General features: G+C 41.4%; 1 long non-coding RNA gene across 1 annotated transcript in view; it reads left to right on the top strand.

The window, feature by feature from the left end:
- Window positions 1-482: 482 nt before the first annotated feature.
- Window positions 483-11,942, top strand: part of LOC139792990 (uncharacterized) — a 31,095-nt gene continuing 19,635 nt past the window's right edge. Inside the window, exon 1 of the long non-coding RNA XR_011724455.1 lies at window positions 483-1,631. This is a non-coding gene — a long non-coding RNA (uncharacterized lncRNA). The remainder of the gene's footprint in view (window positions 1,632-11,942) is intronic.

The following is an 11,942-nucleotide window of genomic DNA, read 5'->3' as shown; positions in this document are numbered from 1 at the left end:
ACCCATGGGAAAATGTAACATAACTGTGATGCATTTGTACAGAGGCGGACACCAACTACAGTTGGGCTGCCAATAAAATCCCAATCTGTGAGCTGGAGTCACTTGAGCAGGTATGGCCTGAGAGGCCCTCTGCCAAGTCAAACAACAGCTCTGAAAGCTGCTCTTTCCATACTGTGTGGGAAAGAAAGATGATCCCACGGAGGGAGGTTCCAAGAAGAATTGGAAAGGAATAAAATGGATTTGCAGTGAGGAGGAAGAATACTACATAAACAGTTAAACATTTGTGACTCTGTTAATTTGCTCCTCTGATTTCATGTGTGTTTGGCACTGGTTATCTTGGGAATCCTGCCATGGCCTCAGGCTTCTTAATGGTAGGCTGGATTTAAGAAATATGTCTGCTGGACACCATTAGAGGCAATAAATGTCTGCTTGTCTTTTACCAGTGTAGCTGTTTTACTTAAAGGTGTGAATTTACCCAAACACAGTGAAATCAGCACTATCCTGGTAACACCAGCCACAAGATTACAACAGTTCTGTGTGGCATCCTTAATATAAGTACATCCTACCAGAATACCTGCACTGACACTAAGGACTTTGGCTTAGCTCCCCTTGCTTACTAATCTAATGAATTTAACATAGTTTAAAAATGTGCAAGGGCTAACAGAAGACAAATAGCACAAACACAACAGAAAATCACCCAAAGGATCATCATGGTTATTGTAAAAGTAATGACACTGAGCTCACTCAGGAGGGTTCAGCTGACTTGGGAGGCAAAGTGGATGACTCGGTAGTCACTCAGGATCAGGAATATGACAGCTTCCCATGTCCTGAGTTGTGACTGCTCTGCAACTCTCACCACTGCAAAGCAGAATAAAAACCAGTTTCCAACCAGCCAGCCCAAAGTCATGGCTCAACCCAGGGTTAAGAGGCTTTCTGAGATTTCTGACTCAGGGACTGGGATGTCTAACAAGGCTGAGAATAAGGCAAGAAGTTAAATGTCAAGGGATAAAGTAATTAAGGCAGAAAGAGACCGATGTTTCTTTGGCACATCACTCAACTGTCTGGTGGGACCCTTTGGCAAAAGCTGATGATCTGCATGTTCCTATTGCTGTTGAGAAGAAATGGGCTATGTGTACAATTCTGTAAACAAACAAATGACCTCAAGACCATCCCAACTCCGAACCCATATTTCATCCAGAGGCACTCACTCTCCTGCAAAACCTTGGTATTCACTTTGCCATGGAACCAAAAGGGCAGTGAGGCCATCATCCCCTGGTTCACATACTGAAGTAGCCCAGCAACAAGCAAGGCAAAGCTAAACTGCAGGTTGCCCCATCTGTTAATCTGCACACTTCCTTTTCCCTTTCATCAGGGATGAGCCACAGGGAAAGCAGGGATTCGTTCTCATCGTATTTTGGACTAAGCCTTTCTTACTTTAATCACAAGAAAAGCTTGTTTTGAATCAACAAGGTTTGTGTTTTCAGACAACTTCAAAGATGCTTAAAATGACATTTCTTGCTATATTTTAGCGGTTCCTGGGCAGAGCACAGAAGAAAGCAAGAAGAAAAGTAATAGTTGACAATATTTTGAACTGAGAGACGTAACTCATTAGAAACTTAAAAGAAGCTCAGGTCTGCTCTGTCTTTATTCGAGTCATGTTTTATTTGACATATAATGGAAAGGCTGGGAAACTCAAGCAGATTAAAAATCTTGTCCTAAATCCTGCAAAAGGCTGGCCTACAGAGAAGCTTTACATAGGCAAACACATTTTCTTGATTTATTTTCCATCCAACAGTGTTCCAAGACCAGGGTTAATAGCAGCAATGCAGAGTGACTTCCAATAGAAATACTTAATACAGGGTACATGGTAACTACATAGCAGGAGCTTGCAGGAGCTGGCTGACAAAGAAAATGTGGTGCTCTGCTACGTTAATCTAATTAGACCTCTTCCTCGCAGCTTCAATTGACAGTTTGGAAACCTGTAAGCTCCTGTAAACATAGACAGCCTTCCATTTGCTGCAGTTCAAGAGAGGACCCTCTTCTTGCACTCTTCCCTTGAACTGTTTCCATGGAATGCTGTCCATATTCAGAAAAATGCGCAGGTTGCCAAACTGTCAACTAAAGCTGTAATTAATGGCTCTAATTACATTCAAGTAGCAGAGAGCATTGCCATTTTAATCAAATCTGAGCCTTGTGAGATATTTGGCAGAAATACAAGAGAAAGCCTGAGGAAAACACTGCCAAAATGTTAGTAACCTTTTATTCTAAATTCTGCCTGTTGGAGAATTGAATACCAACTGCTTAGCAAAGGTTTCTGTTTTGGGGGGGTTATTTTACTGGAGCCTATATGATTTCATCATGAATTACTATCACATTCTGTGACAACAAAGCAAAACAAAACCGAAAACACAACCCCACACTTTCAAGACTGAAAATGATGATCAGGAATTTTTCTAATCAGTCACGTTGCCAGTCATAGAGGAAAGGGGGACCTAATAACATCCTTTCAATCAAAGAGTTTCTGCCAGCCCTCAGCTTCGTGTTGTGTACAGCAAGAGATGTACAAGCAAACTGCTTTGTCAGACATGCTGCCCCAGCTCCTTTCCAAGTAGCACAGATTTGTATTCTGCAGCACTTTCTTACCCTAATAGTGTGAAAGAGTTACCCATACCAGTGTCTGGTGATGGTGATATTCTATCGTTTTTTATAAATCAAAACTTGTAAGTAACCCCAAAAATATAGATTTTTTTTTTTCATTTATTTGCCACAGCTTCAAGACCTTATTGATTCAAATGTAGATTATTAAAATTACTCAGTGACAGGAAAGAAAAAAATAACAAACTATCCAGTCAGTCTGTAAGTTTGCTGGACAAGAAAAAACCAAAATCTCCAAATTTTACAAAATATATTTGGGAGAGGAAGTCAACAAAGGAATTTCTCTTTCTTCCATAGGAATTCATTTGATAACATAAGGTTTTCAATGTCATTTTGGTCCCCTCATGAAAACATTTGAACCAAGAGCATTCAACAACAAGACAAAACAGGAAGGACTCGTATCTCACATATTTCAGATGCAGCACAATAGACCTCCATCCACTTCATATCTTAATTTTCAGGAGATGGCCTTCCTTTTTTTTGCTAGACATTGTGCTAATCTTGTCCTGCCCGCTGTCACACAGAAATGCTGCTGCTCCATGTCCCAGCAGAAGGGACCAATGAAGTCTTACTGCTTGCTGTTGCATTACTGGAGAGTTCTTACTCCATCACCATCCCTAGTCAGCAAAGCCCCACAGAAGCAGTCCTCTTCCAAAGCTCAAAAAATCTTCTTTATTCAAAATTTTTCAATTGCATGCTCTGCGTTCACTCAGTATGGTTTTAAGTTGCACAAAACCTAAAAGAGGGGAAACCCAGGCCCTTTTTCAGCCATCTGTCTAACAATAAATTTTGAAGTAGCCTCCACTACATCATCACTCAGCTTCCCAAATACTGACAGGGGTTGTGGAGAGGCACTGCTGAGTTACAGACAGCCCTGTCATGGTCTCCATCAGTGACAAAGATGAGCAGCCCTCAGCAAAAAGCCTCTTGATTTCTAATCCCAACCTATTTTCGTCACACAGAACTGAATTACAGCAACAGTCTGAACCATTGCATTCCCTTTCCTTTTTGGTGGGGCTGTTTCTGAAGAAGCTTTCTTTATTTTTCTTGAAGCGTGGGTTTTTTTGTTTTGGTTTTTCTTTGAGTTTTGTTTTGTTTTGTTTCACTTGGTAAGGACTTTTGGAAGACTACTGATGTGGTTTTTTGCATTAATTAAAATCTTGCTGTTCTCTTTTTCTGGAAACTGCATGTTTTCAAGCTGCTGCTGCATTGCCTTTCTGGTATGCTGATGATCAGCATGAGATATGTTAGTTGTGGTTTCACTCTTGATGAAACTGAAAAACCAGATTAACTAATATAAGGAGAAAAAGTGTTGGTTTTTTTAATGCTGGTTGTGTTCACCATTCTTTGGATCTATTTTTTTAAATACATGCATAGGTCTTTCTGGCTTCAGCTAATAACAGATGTTTTAAACATCATGTAAAAGCTCCACACAGAAGGATATTTCTCTCCTATCAACTTCTGTTTGAAGCATGAAATATAATTATCCTTGTATCATTATCTTAGCCTGTATAGTTCAAAGAAATAAGACACAATCTGGAAGTGTTTCCGTGCCAAAAAATGTGCTAGCCTTTTCCTCTTCTAAAATCTGAGTAGCTGTTAGGAGGGAGAAGAGAGAATCCTTTTTCTCTTTTTCTGGGTTAGAAAAAATGGAGTGTTGTCTTCACTTTATGTTCCAACAGAAAGCCCAGTATCACAACTACCCTTCCTTCATGGCTAAAGCCCGAGATAAAAGCATTCAAAATGCATGGAAGATGCTAAGTTGAAATAGTTTGCTTTTAAGCATTCTGAGTGCTTCCTGCAAATGCTGCATCACTGGTGCCTATGAAGAAAACAGCCTTGGGCAGCCAGAACTGAGATCTGTTTTACTGGGAGAAGTAATGTACCCTGTTCTGTATACCCTAATACTTTGATGTATCTCCCATGTTATTCCAATGAAGAGGAATTATGGCAGCTGTATGAGAAGAAAAACAGGTTAGAAATCAGAGCAGCACAAAAAATAACTTTTATATATATGTATCTTGTGGTAGTGTAAGTTTTCTCTATGAACTTAATAAATTAAGGTGGAATCAGCTACTCCATGTATTCAGAAAACCATTCACCTGACAGCTGAAAGGTACAATGTGGATGTTTACACAGAAGCTAATGACCATAAACTGTTCTTGGAGCCAATTGAAACATGTGATCAGGAAAGGCCAACACAGATTTATCAGGGGCAAATCATGCCTAACAAACCTGATTGCCTTCTACAACAAAGTAACTTGCTTGGCTGAAGCAGGGAGAGCGATGGACATCACCTACCTGGACTTTTCCGAGGCTTTTGATACAGTACTCCACGGCCTCCTCCTGGAGAAACTGATTTGCCACTGCCTGGACAAGTGTATGTGTATGTGGTTGGTGAGGAACAGGCTGACAGACTGTATGCAGAGTGATAGTAAATATTTCAATCTCCAACTGGCAACAGGTCTCAAGTGGAGTCCCCCAGGGATCAATATTGGGCCTGATGTTGATCATCATCTTCATCAGAACCCTGGATGTTGGGATCAGGAGAACCCTGATGAAGTTTGCTGATGACACCAAAGTGAGTGGAGAGATTGACAGCCAAGAAGGGAAACCCACCTTCCAGAATGTCTTAGACAGACTGGGTAAGTGGGTTAATAGGAACTTCACAAAGTCCAATGTAGAGAAGTGCTAGGTCTTGCATCTGGGAACACATAACCCAGGAGTACAGTTCAGACTGGGATCCACATGGCTAGAGAGCAGCCTTGTGGAAAAGAACCTGGAGGTCTTGGTGTACAACAGGCTCAACATGAGCGAACAGTGTGCTGCAGCAGCAAAATCCAGCAGGATGCTGGGCTGCATCACAAGGGCATCAACAACAGAACTAAAGAAGTCATCATCCCACTCTACCCAGTGCTTGTCAGACTGCAGCTGGAATATTGTGTTCAGTTTTGGTCCCCACTATATGCAGAAGCAGACAGGCTGGAGACAGCCCAGAGAGGAGCCATGAGGATGATCAGAGAACTGGAGCACCTCCCATATGAGGAGAAGCTGAAAGAACTGGGTTTGTTCAGCTTTGAGAAGAGAAGGCTTAGGGGAGACCTTATGAAGATGTTCCAGTACTTAATGGGGGGCTACAAAGATGGAGACTCCGTATTTACACGGACTCACACGGACAAGATGAGGGGCAATGGGCAAGATTCCAACTGGACATAAGAGGAAAAGTTTTCACTTTGAGAACAGTCAGACATTGGAATGGTCTCCCAGGCAAAGTGGTAGATTCCCCCACTTTGGGAAGTTTTAAGACTCAGCTCAACGTGGTGATGAAACACATCACATAAATATATTAGAAGGACCAGATGATCCTTGAGGTCCCTTACAACCTGGCGTTCTATGAAAACTGGGATTTAGTCATGCTAATTAATACAAACTGGAGTTACTTGACATTCCTTGCTAGTGGTTCTCATTGCTTTCCACCACTCATGAAGGCAGCATGGATGGACAGAGTCAGCTGTAGTGAGGTGAGAGGCATCTGATTCCAGGTAATAAAATGTAAAATATAACATATAGACAGTCATCTGCACCTTCAGAAGTACAACCTTGGGTCACTGCAGTCTTGCTGCTTTATACGAGATAAGAGCTTAACTCACTTTTGTTTGTTTTTTTACTAACAGGACTCATCAGATTTAGTAACTTCTTTATCAGACTTTGAAACTTTCACATACTAACACAATTATTTCAACCAGAACATATTATGGCTTCATGTCACCTGACTTGAGACAATTCAGTATCGTCTATGATGTCCGTCACCTTGAGCAGTCTTGCAGTCACTGAAAAGAAATGGGCCTCTCCATGTGATGATTCACCTTACCTATCTTATACACAACCTACTTTAGGATTAGATGACTCACTTTCCAGAGGTGTTTTTTTCTTTGCTTCAACAGTAAGGACACTAGACATCCAACACAAACATGGATGTGTGATTTCAAGAAACATACTGCAGGGCAGGCTCATTTCACCCACTGCCTCATTGTCTCCAAGACCTGCAGTGAGCATTGCAGGCCTGAGTCTGCATAGTATTCTGCTTGAAGTGCTTCATACCAAACAGTATGTAGGCTGAACTTTCCTTTTTTTGTTGTTTTTTCTTTTTCTCATTGTTGTGAGGACAGATTTTAGCAATGGAAAAGGCATCCCTGATCACCTGTGAGGTTACTTTTTAGCAGAGAGCAAGAACGGCGTCCTGAAGCCGAGTTAAATTTCTGACTGTTGTGGAGATGAGAGAACTGCAGAATATCATTACAGGGGGCATAATTTCTTGCACAAAAAATCATTACGCAAGAGCAACTAGTCAAACTTGTGTATTTTTTATCTTTGGAGGAAGAGGGAGTATTGTTTCGAATGAAGATAAAATCCTGGAAAAGTGGAAGAAATGGATTAGTAACCCTTTCTTCAGTTCAGAAGAATTTCTGCTGTTTCCACCCTCTTAGGGTTCCCTCTTAAGGAGATGAACTTGTCTTGGGGAGACAATGACAGGAAGGAAGGAAGAGAAGAAGCAAAAAACCTACGCACACGTTGTGCTATAGAGCAAAGAACCAAATGTTTCAGAAGGTTATTCACTGCAACAAGCTGCTATTTCCCGTGCTTGTACTGCTACAAGAGCTGAGCTGGTACATCTTAAATGGCATCAGACAGTGTGGTGATACTGGCCTACTTCATTGCATAGTGTATGCATATCTTATGACAGCTCCAGTTAGGACCATTTACAGTGCCTGGACAAGATGAGGATGAGTCCATAGTGAAGCAACCCAAGTCCAGAAAATGACTGTGAGGTTTAGGGATCCAAAGGGTTTGCTGAAAGGGATGGTGGTAAAGTGTTGTTGCCCCCTGAGCTTCTCAAAAGTTGTTGCAAATGACTACTCCAGGTATCAAAAGTCAAGAAGACATAAATGCTGCTCTGTGTGAGGTCAGTTTTAAGTGGAAGGTGGAGATGGAGCCTGGGCAATGTGCCACCATTATCAGTTTAGTGCTAGTTTTTATGTTGTATTTTTGTTTGTTTCATTTTGATTTAACAATGTTTGGAGACAATACAACCTTCTAGTCCAGATTTTCCAACATATTTGATGACTTAAGGGTAGAAAAAAGGATAGATAGCCTTCAATGCAAAGCTTTTCAGATATGCATAACTTTTGGTACCTTAACATAACTAGTTATGATACCTGTCAGAAGCAGTGTGGGTCAGGAGTGGCAGATTGCCCTGAACCAGCAGCAGGGTATGTGTGACTCAGCTTTCATAGAATAACAGAATCATTATCATTGGAAAGGAACTTTGATATCATCAAGTCCAACCATCAGTCCTACATCACCTTAACCACTCAGTCATTTCCTGGAGTGCCAACTAGCCATTTTTTTAATACCTTCAGGGATGGCAACTCCACCAGCTCCCTGAGCAACATGTTCCAATGCTTCACCAGTCTTCCAGGGAATAAATTTTTCTTAATATCTAATCTGAACCTCCCCTGGTACAACATGAACACACTTGCTCTTGTCCTGTCACTAATCACTGGAGAGAAGAGGCCAACACCCACCTCCCTGCAACCTCTTTCAATTAGTTGTAGAGGGCAATAAGGTCTCCCATCAACTTCCTCTTCTCCAGGCTGAACAGCCCCACATACTTCAGCCTCTCTTCATAAGACCTCTTCTCCAGACCCCTAATCAGCCTAGCTGCCCTTCTCTGCACCTCAATGTCCTTCCTTCTATCAATCAGCACCCCCAGGTCCCTCTCTGCTGGGCAGCTCTCCAGCCACTCCTCCCCAAGCCTGTAGTGCTGCTGGGGGTTGTTGTGGCTGAAGTGCAGGACCCAAAATTTGATCTTGTTGAAACTCCTATTATTGGCCCTGGCCCATCAGTCAAGCCTGTCTAGATCCCTACCCTCAGGCAGATCAACAGTTCCACCCAGTTTAATGTTGTCTGCAAACTTATGAGGGTGCACTCTACCCCCTCATCCGTGTCAACAATAAAGATGTTGAACAGGAGTGGCCCCAGCACTGAGCCCTGGGGAACACCACTCATGTCCAGCCACCACCTGGATTTAACTCCATTTAACCCAGCTCTTTGGACCCATCCATCCAAACAGTTTTTTATCCATTGAAGGGTGTATGAAAACAAACCACGAGAAGCCAATTTCTCCAGGAGAAATCTGTGGGAAACTGGGTCAAAGGCCTTGCTAAAGTCAAGGTAGACAACATCCACAGCTCTTTCCTCATCCAGTAAGCGAGTCATAGAAGGAGATCATGGCAGGCAAATAGGACCTGCCCTTTATGAACCCTGCTGACTGGCCAGGATCACCTCCTTGTTCTGCATGTACCCCATAATGGCACTCAGGATGATCTGCTCCATCAGCTTCCCTGGTACTGAGGTCAAACTAACAGGCCTGTAATGTCCTTGATCTTCCTTCCATCCCTTCTTAAATATGGGGGTTATCTTGGCTGATTTCCAATAACACACTGAATGATTAAGACAATAAGAATATGAGTTAGTTCATGATTACATGATATGATGTCTTAATGTGTATTTAATTGGTATACAAAAGGACACAAGTCTCTCAGTTAAAATGAAAGTCTTTAGTTAAACCACACAGATGATGGCAAGAAGCCAGTGTTCACCAGTCAACCATGTTTTACAGGAAATGAAATGCAGAAAAGTACCTCAGTCGTTACTGCTGAAGTGAAAGCAATAGCAAGATACCAGCTATAGGCAGGTTTCCTGTGTCATTTCACAACCAGTTAATTTCATTGGAGGCTGACTAAGAAATCAGGACAAATGACTTCATGCTGCAAAGCTGCGAACACATAAGAAATCAAGGACAGAACTAGGAATAACAAGATCTTTTACAAGAAGATTCTGTGTTAGAAACTGACATTTCTGGAGATATTTAAAGATCTTTTTTTTTTTAAGAAATTATGGACCAGACAGCCTATAGCTGCCTACGGATTAAAATAGCAAAGAACTTTGCAGGCTGATATATGGAAAGTAGTCTGGGTCAATGGGATTTGGACTGCAGATAGATCTGCAAATATTCAGTCCTGATAACATTGTCTTTTGTAAATTGGTCTACTCTGGGATTTTTTTGACATATCTTAACATATCTTAAAAAATCTTACATAAATCAAAATAGAAGTAATTGCTCTCACATGAAGATTTATAGTCACCAAGTCCCGGGAACCAGAACCACAAGTAACAATGAGCAATTGAAAAAAAGAAATTAAAATGTTGCAAAGGAGATGTTTTGTTTCCCAATTGGATAATAACCAGAGATCCACTTGTATTCATTCAAAGCCTTCTCAGAAGTATTTGTTCCCTTTTACTGGCCCACACAACCCATCAAAAACTGTCCAAAACGGGTTTTTACTGCTTGCCACTTCACTTCCTGAAGCTGAAAAATCCCCAGAATGAGGCAAAGTGACTGCTGCATGCACTGATGGGTCTTAGTCTTAGTTAAGGCCTTCATCATATGAATCAATGATCTGATGCAGAAGCTGGTGAAGTGATTAAATCAATAATTCCGCGTTGAAGAAATCTAGGAAAACCAGTCTCAACAGCCTGAGCTGCTCCTTATATCAAAGTTATTCTTCTGAAAGGCACCACAGACAGCTCACTAGTTTTTTCAGGGAAGTCTCCAGCCTCACAGGCTCTCCTTGGCTCCTCAGACTGGTTACAGCTCTTACTAAATAACTCTGTCACATATCTTATCACTGCAGCTACCACGTGAAGCGATGGCCTGATCTGGGTGTGCACAGAGCAAGTCCTCTTGTCACAGCACTTCAAACACAAACTATGTGGATGGACCTTCTCTTTGCCTTAGCCCACTCACAGCAAATGTGAGGCTGAGACAGAGGACGTGCCATCATGCCATGCAATGGACAAGAGGCTTGGGCATATTTTGGGAGGGCATTTTGATTTACCCAAGCGATGACAATGGATGATAACTCTGTCTGCAAAGCTGTTGTGTTGTCATAGTCACTACTGGTGTTGACACTCCTGCAATCACTATCAGGAGCAGGAACTTAGGTGTATATAAATAACAAAAATATTTGGAGCCTGATTCTCCTGAAGCTTTCACCAAAGACACCGCTCAATATGTCATGCATTATTTCAGACTGACAAAAAAGTTAGGAGGACAATTAGACCAGAATCCACAAGTGGATTGAGAGTTTTCAAAGTGTAAACTTTTAGTGTAATATTGCTAAGTAAATAGAAAGCTATTAGAAAGTCAAAAATTCAGAGAATAAAGTAAAGTTTGCAGTCAGGAAAGAGATTTGAAAGTGCCATGAAGAAAGTGCAACCAGTGTAAATCAGCACAGTCTCCAGGAGCTTTACCCATTTACACTAGAAGAGGATGGGACCCAGTTTCTGGGACTGTTTTCAGCTCAAGTTTCCTGTCAAAAACTTTCACCATCTCAGTTCTGTTAGATCAGGTGTGTCCCTTTTTTAGAAATCTGACACTTCCCAATATGAAGCTTCCAGTGAGGGTAGGCGGAGGGGACATTTGTCTTTTCCTTCATTTGTCTCCCCCAGCTGCATACTTCAGTTCTTTCTCCCAGAAAGACAAATTTCATGAAAAATTTTACAGAGGCTCCTGCTGCTTAGAAGATCATATAATTCATTTCATCAGCAGCAACTATGAGTGACTAGCACAATTTCCTACAATGAGCTGGCAACAGACATCGCAACAACAGTCTTTCTCAGGGAGCAATACAGATAAAAGATATGCCTTACTAGACATATTCTTTGCCTGATTGTACAATGGACAAAGAAAAGTGAACTGGGGAAAAAAAAAGTTTTGACAAGTACCATGCTCAAATTGGCAGTTTTCAGAGAGAAAGACTATAATGGAACTTCACAGAATCCTGACTGATGTGACAATTTGTAATTCTCATGACATATCAAGAGGCTCTTTAGGCATTTGCAGATATATACTCTATTAGGAATTTACAAATCACATAGGAGCTTTCATACATTGAAGAAAATATTAAAGCTATGGAATTAAGCATAGCTGTGGAACCAGAATCAAGCCAAAGTGAGTCTGACTTTAATAGGACTGACATTTGTCTTATATGATAGTCATATAAGCAAACTTAGATAACATGCCTACACAGCATATGATCTGGCACAACAGAAGCAGGCCAAACTAGAAACCTGTGTTCAAAGATACCTAATAAACTAACACTATTCAGACCCCACCAGATGCTGGAGGGTTTTGCAGCACTTTTGATATATAACTGGAGCCA

Source organism: Heliangelus exortis, chromosome 2, assembly GCF_036169615.1.
Source record: "Heliangelus exortis chromosome 2, bHelExo1.hap1, whole genome shotgun sequence".
Taxonomy (NCBI): Eukaryota; Metazoa; Chordata; class Aves; order Apodiformes; family Trochilidae; genus Heliangelus; species Heliangelus exortis.
The sequence above is the reverse complement of the archived record's forward strand: the minus strand, read 5'-3'. Positions and strand labels throughout refer to the sequence as shown.